Below are 14511 nucleotides of genomic sequence, written 5' to 3' on the forward strand. Positions count from 1 at the left end.
CATTATCAATTTCATAAAGTCATTCTTTACGGCGGTTCTTCCCGTGGCACACTCCTTCCGCCCTATTCCTCCTTTCTCCTGCAAATGGAGCGGCCCATTCCCCTCTCTCCACTCGGCCCGCTGCCAGCCATGGAAGGTGGAAGGTTGGCCTTTGCCACAGTGGCAGCAGACAGGTGCACACACCATTACGCCGTAAGCCGCTCTTTTTTTTTTTTTTTGGAATGGGGCATCTAATAGATCTTGGTCGTGGGTACAGGTGGAAATAAAGAACATCATGAAAGTGCTTTCCCCACGCACTGTTTTCGTGGAACAACAACGCCTTGCGCTCTATGAGCGTAGTTATCGATTGAACACTCGTGATCAATGGATGACCACTATTATACAATCTTTGCGTCCGATTCTATTGGGTTTTTATCCGTCGTGGCTGATCAATGTTTCCATAGTTTTCATGCATTTGCCGCGTTTCATATGGAACGGCTCCTTCATGAGCTTAAAGCGACGTCTGCTCGAAAATATTTTAGGTCACATGGCTCTTCTCAGGAACTCAGGAGCAACTGTGCGCATCTGTGCTCAGGAGAATTTATTACCCCACAGCCAGAGCCAGCAATCACGAATTTTGTTCATGATTTTTAAGATTGGTTAATATGTTGGCGCGAAATTACCTGAAGTAAATCTCGGTGCTCTTTTTCTTGCCATTCCCTTTTATCGACTCTCAAGAAACTTTCAAAAATTTGAGGTGGAAGGTATAATTTGTTTCATTAGGCCGACTTCAAGACTGCAATGAACGCAATAGATTCCCTCAGCAGATCAAAATTTGTACTTGAAATCTCAAAACCTCAATAAATCAAATTTAGGAAAATTGATGAATTCTTCATGCTTCCAGTTACAGAGGAATGCGAGATTTTTCAGTAAATAGAATTGCAGAAGGACTCTCTTTAACTTCTTATTCGAAAATGCGTACACATGGATTCAGAAGTTTAGCAGATGCGATATTTGCGAAATGAGAAAATTTCATTACGGTCTGTGCGCACACAGTGAGAGAGGTATGCGCCGTCTGGTTCTGTGTTCACGAATCGGGCCGTAAACACTCAAGCATTGCGCCCTAGCTCCAAAAAAGTGAAATGCCTCGCCAAAGACGCCTTTTAAAAACTTATTATACAGTTTACAAAGCTTATGCTGCAGTAGATTAGTTTCAATGAATAAGCACTTCTTAATTGTTGTGCAATGCTTTCTGCTTTAATGCTTCGAGGCGTAGCCTGTCAGTACGATTATAGGTGCGGTTGACAACCAGTCTGTTACCGTAGCATAATGTTACCTCAAAAATGTAAGCTATTTCAGAGCATGCAGGCAACACCAGTTCGGGTTGTGCGGAGGTATCGCTTGCTGTTGTTAGATTTTAATGATTTTTTTAACGTGGTCAGATCTCTTGCACTGAGGGCGCACATCTGTGCCTAATGTGAAGCGTGTTTTGTCCTTCAGGCGGTTATTATTTTGCCCCAGAATAATGCTGTTGTTTTTCTAATGATCAGCAAAGAATAGCTAGTCGCAGCAAGGGCGTTGCACGTGAAGAGCACTATCAAACGTTACAAGGCAAAATACCCTGCATGGCGATTTTAATTCGATGTAACTTGTCTCCCTATCCTCTCTTCCATTTCGTTCTCTCACTTTGTTCCCCTTCCCACGTCTACGGCAGCTTACTGGTCATCACGTGTTATTCCCTTCCTGCCTTTCCGTTCCTCTTTTTTTCTCTCTCTTGGCGATGATGCGAGCACACAGTGCTTATGCACTACTTAATGTTGCCCAGATATGAGAGAACCAAGTGAACTTTATACGCCGATTTTTCAAGGTTTGTACATGGCGATCGGATGGCGCTTGCGATGAATTCAATTGACAACAGCGCTCAAAACTAGGTCCCCTGTTTTGGGAGCAATAAAAGAAATCACCACCACCACCGCTCAAAACTCCTTTTCTTCTTCCTGGCAACTTATAAAGGAAGTTCTTTGTGTTCTTCAGAAAATAAATACATCAATCTGTGTTCATCTTCCAACAGTTCATAGAGGCTGGGATTAAGAAACCCGACAGTCCAGACAAACATGTACAAACATTAATTTTGTTACAATGCTTCTCTTAATAGCGATACGTGCGCAAGGGCCTTCCCCCTTGGCAAAGCGCACCGTCGCCACTGGTGCTCTTCGTACGTCGAATGAACATAAACGCCAGTGCCCCTCTCACATAGCAATTTCTTTCGCTTCTGCGCCCCAATACACGGAGAAAGGTCTGGACGCTTTCTTTCCTAACGTTGCAGACCCGTGCTGGAAACACAGCGCATATACTTGGTTCTATTTATGCTATACTGTATCTGTTTGGTCTTTCTTTACTGTGCAGCTCCTGCACTTTAACTACGAAATGCATTGCGACACAGCGCGCCCTTTGGGATTGAAATAAGATGTTGAAATGCTTGCTTTTAGCACGCGTGCACGTTACCCACAGCCGGCGTGGACGATTTTTCTATGCGCACCATCAGACACAGGCACCCTACAGAGAGTAGTAGGCTTTCTGCGGTGTTGAAACAGCCCCAACGAATTGAAGCGGCAGGCACCGTTCTTAAAATAAACATCGCTTTGCACGACCCTCTCGCGGTATGTAAACATCGTGGCGACTTGCATAACTGCACCCGAATGCGTCGGAATTGTGCCTTTTCTATAAGCCTCGTGACCTAGTTTTCTCGTAGTTTATTCAGTCAGGAATAAAAAGCAAAGCTTTATGTTTAGCCATGATTCCATTGACTATGGTTATTTCCATGGTCAGCGCTAAAATGTTTCAATAAACAAAGCCCAAAAAACAACTGGCGTAAGCCATGACGACATGGATGAGGCTGGAAAAAGCAAACGTAACTGAGAGGAAGTCAATTATTTGTAAAGCATTGCTGTAATAAAAGAGAATCTTAAACTTCCTAGGAAGGCAAACAGACATGAGAATTTTTCATAAATCATGCTGCGACACTACATCCTACTCCGCACCAATAATTAGGCCTGTCGAGCGCCGAATTCCTTGATTTAACCACTATGAAAAATTTGAACCACCATTTGCCTCAATTGAGAGCCAGACTTCCGTTTTTACACCTGAAAATGAGAGAAGCATATGCCCCCTCTTACTGTGTGGTTAACGCTACCGATTCTGATAAATATGTGCTTTGTTTGATTTCATCTGCCTCCTTTGCATTTAGTTAGTATCCTTGTTTTAACCCTTGGTTATGATTGATATTCTTGAATGTTTCAGTTCCATCATATTGTATTCACAGTTTTCGAATTTGTAATTATCATCTAAACCATTTGAATGATGTATTCTTAACAGGCTCGTTCAAATGCCGATATAAAACTATTGTATCTTTTTCATAGCGCTCATGCGTCATGTTCTGTCTATGTAAATCCCGCATAGGCCCTTAGAGTAAATAAATGAAAATTAAAAAGTAACTTTTCGAGGCTTTGGTTGCCATCAGCACTTTCAGAGTACATTATGTAAGAAAGACTAAGCTCGGCGCGGCGACACCTGAATTAAGGCAGCATGACTGCAGCCACAACCATTTAAAAATCCCACGTGGTGCCGAATGGTCGAGTCAGCATTCAGTGTGACATGAATTTGCTGTCGAAAGCTCAAGGTGTCCCAAATGCGTTTGAGAGGATCAGCTGATTTAGGGACTTTCTCCAGAGTTCCCAGGAATTGCGTTGCCACAAAACAAATTCAGCGTCGCCTACATTTACCGCACATAGATGCCCTGTTTTTTTACAAAGCTGGCAGATGAGAGTAAGCAAACTGCAGTAGAATTCCGATCATAAATCGATATTTTTGTAAGGTGAAGAACTAATTTACTCCTGTATGATCGTAAGCTATAGTTACGTCACACCCACCAGCTCAACAAGAAGTGCTTATCCCTGGGGAAGGTTCGAATCTATGCACAAAATCAGAACTAACTGGAGCTTCTTGAAAAGAAAAATATGCACTTAAAATTTTCCTCACCAACCTTTTTCAACGTCGAAGAAGAACTAGTGTTGTACGACACCTCCGCTTCGCACAACTTTTCGAGGGGACCACAGTCAGGGAAATCACCGTACACGATTCTCAATCAGACCAGTAATTTTTTCTCTGCAACAATTATAATCTTGCGAAAATCCCGAATTTTCGTAGATCTTTCGAGAACTTTAATAATCTAAAATGCGAATCTCCGTAAAGTACAGCCTATCTTCCACAGCCTCCTGCAGGATTAGGAAATAGACCACAAAATGAACTACGAGGCGCGCCCGGAAAGCTTTACCAGGCATAACTTTGTAAGGGCGGTAATGTGTTGGTACCACCACTCTCATTTCTGTTTTAAAACATTATACATTGCATGTACAGACGGCAGTGAGTCAATGCTTCGATGATCACCTCACGAACTGAGGATTTTCATCATAGTGCATAATAAATGGATATGCGCCTGTCTGGTTCCATTAAAATAATTGGGGCAATGGCTGGCTACATTAAAAACGTGGTAGGCGCTCGCGCCGCTTCCTGTCTACAATATCCGCATACAATGGGAAAAAAAATCAAACTCTGGCTTCTATACATAAATTTTTGGGGAATTCCTTAACTGTTGTGCATTTTTCTAAGTCTTCATTCTTAGCCGCTTTCGTATGAGCTTTATTTGGCGTTTTGCTTTGTTTTCGCATTTTAAATTCCCTCCGCAAAACACATTGTTTGTACGATCGTGAACAGTGCTGTGCAGAAAATTGCACCACTCTCGACGTGGCAAATGTTTTTCGTGAGGAAAACTGCAAAGCGAGCCATCTGATTTTCATTCCTGGCCAAAAAAAAATTTACAATCATGTCTGGTACTCAATCTCTGAAGCACCGCAGGTCTATTATAAACCTCACTTTCCATTGTCTTTAATAGCCTGCAATTAGGTTCAACGCTTCTGGCAGCAGTCAGAAGCCTTTACGAACTCAGTACTGGAAATGAAATCAAGAAGATATTTCTTTTAGTACAGGTCATTTCAGTAATTACAACATTCCGAATATACCCTTCCCATCGTTTCCGTAGCAGATATTCTTGAACGGAAATTCCAAACTGAAATGATGTTTTCTTTTATGCCAAAATTTTCAGTTTCCTACCCTCGCGAAGCCTCCTTTCTTCTTTTTTAACACACATTATGGCGCATACAAATTGTCAGGTATTGCTCACAGTTAACTTAATGTTTAAGCCCGTTCAGAAACGGGCACGCTCAAAAAAGCAGCAGAGTGAATTTAAAAGTTTAATTTAAAAACACTATTCGCTCGGCATTTTCTTTCTTTCGAAAACAGTCCGTTCTTTTATGACAGCTCCAACGCCTGATCTAATATACACGGCACAAAACGCAATAGGCTGACAAGTTTGCCAGTTACCATTTTAGCCTTTCCAGATGATTTTTTACGTGCCCTAACATCAACAAAAAAAAAGTAATTCGAGCACTCTTCGGGTCTCTTGAGGGCTTTGGAATTTAGGTCATGAATCTTATCGTCAAAACAAATCGTGTTGCCTTCGCTGCCCTTACAAAGTACAAACATCACAAAATAAGAGTCCACGTCCGCCTCTTCGATTAAAGCCTCTCTTGTACATTCCACGGCTGGACTTCTTCCGGCAAAGCCTTCACCGTTCTTGACCACCTGCTATTATCAGAATCTTCTGTATCAGCAATGGCGTGACAGTTTTTATAGCCCTTTCTTTCATGTTCGATTAGCGCTTTTCTTAAAAAGTGCGCGCTGCATCTGTCCTCTGTCTTTTTTTGTCCCCACTCTCCAAGTTCTTTTAATTCGTCTCTTCTCACTGCGCTCTGTTCGGTTCACTTTGAGCGGAACAGACAGTTTCTATTCGCTACCCTTCTCGTCAGCGCCCCTCATTCATTCCAGGAAAAAAAAAATAGCGCCAAGGGAGAGAAAGAGCTACATGAAAATTATCGACGAACGCTGTTTCACTACCTTGCCTATAAAACAACGCTCCTACTTTTTCGCCTTCTCTGACTCACAATAAGAAGCATAATTGCATAATTCCGCAGCCCTCAGCAAGGTTGCTGGTCGATTACAAAGGCAGCACTCCATTTTTTCCTACACAAGAGCATTGCAATTACGCCTGGATTCTACATTTTTCTGCCCTCTCTGCACAATCAAATGTCAGACGAATTGGACCCTAGGTGATAACTCCTTGAGACCCGCCGATCATTACTAGGTAAGCACTTTCTCCAGTAGATACGCGATCCGCGTTGCTCGTTATTTTCGTATTCTTTTGCTTGTTTCATTATTTCAGTGAGCTCAGCCGGCAACGTAGGAATAGAGAGGAGCTATTTTTGGCTTCCCTGCCTTCACCGACCCTAATTCTACTTCTGGCTTTCGGCGCAGTTGTGCAATTTTGAGGAAGGCAAAGAAAAAAGAACAAAATGTTGCAGCCACTTCCCCGGACATTGCTATGGGTCCCTCAAGTATTTCCGCCGGAGGGTTCGATTAACTATTTTATGGGAGGGCGCGAAATTGCCAGGAACGGTTCGAAGTGGACCCAACGGCGCCATTTCAGTCACTGGGTTTCTACGCTGCCTCGGAGAACGCGATGGTGGGTAATTTTGAAACCCTAGTTAGGACGGCGGGCGCAATATATTTATTTGTAATAGTGATAGCAAACGCTTGCTACAGCGACGAAGAGGGCGGCTCGGTAAATTGTGAACGCAATAAAAAATGTTCCGCCGATGCTCTAGGGCAGGTTCCCGGTGTCGGTTTGCTAGGTGAACTGCCAGAAACCTTTCGGGTACATTTCTGGTAGTAACTATAGACATTGGTTTATAATTACGTCACTTCTAATGCGGATGGTCAGGGCTAGCTGGCCCAACCCTTACCCGACCTGGTGGTGACAAAGCGCGAGGCGCAGGCTATGTTCTCGAATGGAGAGGGGTGGTCAAGTGACCACCGGGTCGTTACGTGATCGCGGTCGCTCGTTTGTCACGACAACGATTACTGACTTGCGGCCGGGAACCTTCACCTTAGCCGCTCCGCTGTAAAACTAAAGGCCAAATGTAGCAGAGTCTCATTGATTCTTGTTTCTCTAAGGACGGCAGCCGCTTCTTGGCTTCATGGCTTCTTCAGCACAGGATCGCAGTCTTTGGCCAAAACGAAAATAATTTGTAACCGTAATCTAGGAAGTACAATTTGTTTTACGTATGTGAACCCCAGACTGAAGTACGCTGATGCTTATGACGAGTATGGAACTGAGAAAGTATTCTTTCTGCTCAAGTGAAGTGAACTGGAAGACTGTTACTCCATGTTAACAATAAATAGAAGCGATTGTATCACTCAGTGGAGTGAAAACTCGTAAGCATGCCCATGAGCGCAAGCCTACGAGCACAATGGAAAGCTATCCAGCTTTTGCGAACTTCGCAGCTGAAAAAGAATTTCTCCTAGGAAGCGGGCCGAACCTGGGTCAACCTCATCCTTGGGCGGGTGCTACACCACCGAACCCAACCAGAACTTTCTTTCAGACATGGTAAAAAATAAGAGCATTGGAGCACATTTAAAATATCAAAATTGATTGTGCCAACAGCCTATTTTTAAAGCAACTATAACCAGTTATATTTGCTCTACTAGCTTAAGAAAATATACTCCTCACAATAACAGCTGTCAGGGAATGATGACGACATCAAGAATAATTACTTAAGTTTGGGGTTTTATAGAAATTTCTTTTTTGATGAATTGGTGTATATCGATCATGCAAAACATATTAGCGCAGACAGGTACAGACCACAAGAAAGGCAACACAAGCATACAAGCGCTCTGACCTAAGTATGGACTCGGAGGATGGGGAGGTCAAGGACTAAAATATCGTTTTCGCGATCTCCATGTTAACCAGCCCAACTGGAATGCCGTTCTTACCTTGGATATCTTTATCATCTAACCATGGCAGCTCACCATAGCGGGACGAGCCTACTGGTAATTTACCGCCTTTTTTATTGGCTCCAGATACACGAAAGCTGCAATAAAAAATTAGCAGGATATCAAAAGAAGCCATTTGAATTGTAATTTTTAATGATATGTCTAATTTAAAATGTTTCTCTCTAAAGAGAAAGTGCGAAAGCTGAACTGTTTTTGGTGGCAGTAGCGCGTATTCTATCTTCCGGCTCGCAGCCCTGCGGTTTGATTCAACTCAAAACGAGAATGGTGCGAGTTTAAACTTTGTGTTCGCAATTATTTATCGCATTTTCATTGGGCCCAGCTACTTGAAGGCTTCAATTAAAAAATTTCCGAAATCAAAAGAAACTGCTCGAGTAGCAGTCTTAGTGATTTCAATAATTAAAATATTTTCTTCCTCTCAGGAGAAAGAGCGAAACCAGAAACGTTCGTCGTTGCACTAGCGCGAATGACAAATATGCTGCGCCTTGCAGCACTTTTTACTGCGGGTTGTGCAAGAAATGGCACAGCTGCATTCGCTATCTTCACTCTCCAATGGCTGCCGTCTTCTTCTGCTCACTTATAGCGGTGAAAACGTTGAGGATAGACGACTATACCATCTCGGTCTTTCTTTTTTTGGCGTTACACCGGTTGTTTACTCTTTTGTTTATTTATACATTTATATATTTGTATTTATTTCCTTACCTTCAGGGCTCAAATAAATAAAAGTAAAGAGCTGGGTAACATAAAACGCTCGTGAGAAAGCAGCAAGAAATATATGAGCAGGTTTGAGGTGGTAAAAATAACAAAAAAAACAGATCAAAGCCAATTGTAGCTGATAATTCTGGGGGGGGGGGGGGGGATAAAAATAGTATAAACAAAGCAAAAACGAAAGCTATCAAGATTTAGAATACGACTGCTGCCTCAGAACTATTAAAGTCCGCAATATCAAATATGTGCCTAGAAGGTGGTTCCACCTCGTTGAGGTGCTGGGGATCAATAAAAAAAACAATAATTTTTTTTATAACATGAATTAACACATACTTTGCAGAGATTATCGATGAGGCATGAAATATATGAAGGGGGCTTCGTTGCCGGCTTTTAAAGAGAGGATCGTTAGAGACCTTGCAAAAGAGACATAAGCGAGCAATGATAAGGTAGTTTTACAGCGGTAACACTGGAGCTTGTGGAAAACCTGTTTCCCCCCCTTCGTGGTCGAAGCGGCCGACCATCATCATCGTGCGTCAGGACAGCGCCGGCTGGGCGAGGCGGAAAGTTTGCTCTCATGGGGTAAGCGGAAGCAGCGACAGGGGCGCCACCTAGAAGGCTACGCGGAGCTCCGCAGAGCCGCTGATAGTCTCTTCGGGATCCGGCCAGCGTCACGAGCGGTTGCAGAAAACGCACGCTCTCGTCACCTTCCGCGGCAGGCGCACGGGGACCCGTCGCGCCTTGCCCGTGGACTTCTGATTCCAGGTAGCAAAGCGAGCGCAGTAAACGCGCGCCCTCCTCACCTCCCCCAGTAAATGCTCGGGGATGGCTTTGCGCTAAAGAATGCGGCGCACACGGGAAAACCCGGCCGCCATTGTCGGCGTGTGCAAACGTTCGCCGCCGATACCCCCGAAGTAGCGCCACTGCCCCAGCCGGTAAGGGGGAAGGAAACCCTTCTTAAGTAAGCCTTCTATTTCAGAGGAATGCCTCGTTGATGTTTTGTAGCAAGCTGGCCTGCTCTATGTATTCATTGGAAGTGTAATAAATAGCATATGAGTGTTCACGCTTTGTCATCCCTCCCTTTGTTCCCTCGAGCATGAACCCCTTCCATGGTTAGCTAGCGGGAACGCTGCATCCGCGGAGTGGAACTGCGGGACGAAAGACTTGACCCCCATAATTCCACAAGCTATGGTGATAATTAGGAAGTATGAACCGCGACGCTTGGTCACATATTCAAGTTCAGATGCTAGTGATTCACGGCCAGTGTTCCAGACAGGTGCTGCATATTCCAGTTTAAATTGAGCAAGTACTTTACAAGTAGTGTAACTAAACTGGAAGAAAGGTAGAACTTTTGGCGCAGTTATGCCAACGTCAGCAACAAATTCAACATGTTGTTCCCAAAAGAAGTTAGACGTCACATGCATATCGAGATATTTGTTGGCAGGGGCTGTTTCCAGACGTGTATTAAAGTTTCCCAAGTGGCTGTCGCAGCACCAAATCAGGAAACGCGCGATTGTTAATACTTATTACTGTTAGGTTCCATGTAGCATAAGTTCCACCAGTTGAAAACTCGGTTAATAACAGATCGCAGAACCGAGGCGTCATAGTGAGGATTAACATCACAGAAAATAGCGCAGTCATAGGCAAAAATATATTCAGAAAAAACAGTGTTTCGGGAAAGTTATTTACATGAATCAGAAAAACTATAGGCGCATGAACTAAACTGTCCGCAACGTCTCAGCACACTGGTGAGAAGAGGGAGTTTTTTTAATTTGCAGCGACAAATTGAGAACGATTAGTGACGAAAGACTGCAGCCATGCCATGACTTTAGGGTCGATATTATTTGAGAAGGAATAATTTATGTGAAAGTTTGTCAAAGGCTTTTGAGACATCGAAGATTGTACAATCTGCCATACAAATATGGTCAATGATAGAATGTAGATCGTGTGATAAATAAAGAAGTTGCGTCTGGCATAAAAACTTTACATGGCAATCACAGGAAACTGAATTTGACTCTAAGAAACTTGCAAGGTGAGAACAAATGACAAGTTTTATGATCTTACAGGCGATGCTGATAAGTGAAACGGGTCGTTAGTTATTAGAATGTTTGTTCCAAGACTTCTAGCTTTTAATATCGAGGACACAACCGGGCTCAAGCGATTGTTCAAATAGTTTAGAGAAAATGACGGCACTATAAACTTTCCGATCGTTTAAAGTTTAGACTTGATGTCTAGCAAGAGAACAGCAGTTCGCAATGGTGGCGTGGTGCTGAAAGTAGTAAGAGAATATGTCTATTTAGGGAAGGCAGTGACAGCTGATCCGGATCATGAGAGGGAAAGAACTAGAGAATAGGAATGGGGTGGAGGGCATAAAAAAGCTCGAAATAAAAGCATACAACAGCCGGTACTCACCTATGGGGCAGAAACATGGAGGCTTACAAAGAGGGTTCAGCTTAAGTTAAGGAGAACGCAGCGAGATAATTAAAGAAAAATGATAGGTGTAACGTTAAGAGATCGGAACCGGGCGGAGTGGGTGAGAGAACAAATGCGGGTTAATGACATCCTTGTTCAAAACAAGAGGAAGAAGTGGGCTTGGTCAGGGCATGTAACACGAAGGCAAGATAACCGCTGGTCCTTAAGGGTAAAAGAATGGACTCCAAGAGAAGGCAAGCGTAGGGGCGGCAGAAAGTTAGGTGGACGGATCAGATTAAGAAATTTGCGGGAATATGGTGGCCGCAACTGGCGAAGGACAGGTTTAATAGGAGACATGGGACAGGCCTTTGCCCTGCAGTGGGCGCAGTCAGGCTGATGATGATGGTAATAATGTTGATGTCTACAACTCATGATAGTGATGTCTTAAGCTGTTGACTTATTTTTTCTACCCCAACGAACATTAATCCTGCGGTCCATAAGAAAGAGATCACATGTTGGATAATAATATGTGATAACTAATTCATTAGCAAAACCAGCCGTATACACATCATTAATGTGACCTGCGCACATTTCATTGAAATTTGCCTGGTCAGCTATAGATTTTAGATTAATCATAGAATTACGCGCTTTGATAAATCTACGTTTGAAAATTGTTTAAAGCTATAAATTAACATCTATGGCAAAGTGAGGCTGAAAAATTACTGCTGAGGTTATTTTGGCGCGGTTTTATACTCAAAAGCAGAGGAGTGATCTGTATTCCACCAAGGCATAAAATTAGACATTTTGGTGGAGCGAAACAGCCGTTTCTACTGGTCGGACAGCCTTTTTAGCGACTGTCTAAACCAGGGCAAATGAATGTTGTTATTTTTCTCAGCGGAACCTAAGAGCTTTTCAGGGATGCAGTTTTGTCCCTAAATATTTCAGTTCTAGTTAGATGGTGATGAAATGAAGGTGAGCATAAGTAGATAAAAGCAGCCTTGTTGGCATTAAAACGGCTCAAAATCTACTCTCTTGTAGTCACAGGTTTATGTACAGAAATATTATTTTGATAGGGTATCAGGAAGTTCAAAGTCACATGAAGAATACAATAGTCGCTTAAGCCTGCAAAGGCTTGGTAAGAACAAGGTCCAACGAGTTGGATGCTGAAGGTGCAACACAAGTAAGCAGAGCAACAAGTTGCGACATATTAAAGGCACACATGCGCAGAAAAACAAAGCAGTAAGTAAAAAAAGGGGCAAACATATGAACGCACAATAGAAGTAGTAAAAGACCTTTATTCAACCATAACTTATAGGGCGAGCATGTCGACCGCCTGGGCGACCAGAAGTCGCTGTTCTTCTTCCCATTTATCGCCAAGCCAGTCGAGCCAGGTGGTGATGGATAGAGAGGGTGGGGGGTAGGAACCCGACTTCTGAGCAGCCGGGCGATAGAACAAAGTCGAACATTTGGAAAACTGAAGTCACCTAACAAAATAGGAGCTTTCGGAAATCGCAAGGTAACAGAGTAAACAGCATCATGAACATGTAACACTTTGATTTGGGCTAGTTCGTGCAGATACCTGAAGTTGATTGTGAAGGTAGTGTAAGAGAAACAGAGATGTACCTTCTTTGTCCCTGTCTGTCTTGCGCCATCCAAAGAATAATTTTAGCCCCAAGGAGGTCTTCAACTAAAATGGCACTCTATGAGGGACTGAAACAGCAAACGCCTATAAGGCCACTTTTTTAGCGCATGTGTGCAATTTATTCAAAGCAGTTCTATTCTGCTAACAACATGAACACGGGAAGAAATAAACATGTTACCAACAGCTATCAAAATACCACAGCCGCTTCTTTCAGCCCTATCACATCGATTAGTGAGATAACTCTTGTTGCAGCGAAAAATTTCAGAGCCATAAACTTAGGCTAAAAGCCACGTTTCCTTAAGACACACTAACGTCGGTATCACATTAATCGATATTTGCAAAAAAAACTTTTCGCGTTTAGATAAAATATGTGTAATGCTAGTGTACAAAAGAGATAGAAGTGTTCTCTGATACTTTCGGAGGAAAGGTCTCTTGAGACAAAAACACATTTCTTTTTTGACGAATTAGAGGCCATTGCTGCACAAAATTCCACAAGACTGCGAATTCGCATTGCTCAGATGAAACTGCCTTGATAAATTTGTCTAGTGGTTGCATTTAAATTTAGCTCTCGTGGGGATGCGACCAGTAACCTTAAAAGCACGAGCTGATATACGAGTTGTAGTTGTATGATGGTGGCGTAACTGCAAACAGCACGATGAAAAGAATTGGCAATGGTTTAACTCTGGTTAAACCGGGTAAATTGCGTTAGCAATGGTGCGCGCGTTCTTCTGGCGATTCTTCGGCACGTTGCCTTCGCCTGGTAGCATTGTGGCGTTCCTGAGCAGTCATGTGTTGAGATTCATCGATGACCGATGATGTGGAACCAGTCTGTGAGGTGGAACGTTGTCACCGAACTGGATCCTTAGCACGACGCTTTGCAACGCGTTCTTCACGCTGTTCTGGCGTCTCTTGTGCACGTTGTCGCTTTCTCGCTTCTTTCTGTCGCTGCAACTTCTCCTTAAAGAACTGCATAGCAAAGCATTCACGCCAAGGCAAGCGCGCATTTATACACGCTTAACAGCACGGGAGCCTGGGCGCCATATTATTTGGTCACGTGACCATTCCGCCACGCTGCCAGGGAGTCCACAGAACGCCACTGCCCGTTCGGCTGTACGCCTTGCTCGTCGGCAAATTGGTTTTTCAGTAAAGGAAATGTGTCTGTCTCGCATATCTCAGTGGACGCCTGAACCTCGCCGTAACGGGAAGGGAGGAAAATGGAAGTGAATGAAGACACCGTATTCACTAGACGCGCCTTTGTTCATTCCAAACCATCGAGCTAGTATGGCGGAGTGGTTAGCGTGCTAGTCTCGCACTCTGGAGACCCTGGTTCAATTCCCCAACTCGACCAATTTCCTGCTCGGAGTTATTTCTTTGTGTGTGCTGACTAGAAATTAGGCTAATTACTTAACCAATGCCATCGATGCACTGCGCGCCAATGCTGCTAACGCCGGCTTCGAAGGCCAGAAGTGGCGGATCTCCTAGTGGCGCCATCTGTCGTAGACAGAGCAAACTGTTCGGCGCCGCTGCCGCGCGGCGCGCCGACGGCGCTGCCATCTGGCGGTGCGCGGCTGAAACAGCGCTGTTCAAGGTCATCCGTCCCTACCGACCGAGGCTACACGACGAGGCGAAACCTACAGTAGTAGGTGCTAGCGCAATAAAAGAAGCGAGCGGAGGGAAGATAGTTTCAGAGGCAAGAAAAAGGGACACAACACAGCGCTGATGTAAAACCGGCGTTTATTTGGAGCCCTAAGTGTATGAGTCGACTCGAGCAAAATAAAAAATTGACTGTGGTTTGACCTATGGCCATC

This window comes from Amblyomma mixtum, chromosome 5, assembly GCF_055824585.1.
Source record: "Amblyomma mixtum isolate Tamu chromosome 5, ASM5582458v1, whole genome shotgun sequence".
Taxonomy (NCBI): domain Eukaryota; kingdom Metazoa; phylum Arthropoda; class Arachnida; order Ixodida; family Ixodidae; genus Amblyomma; species Amblyomma mixtum.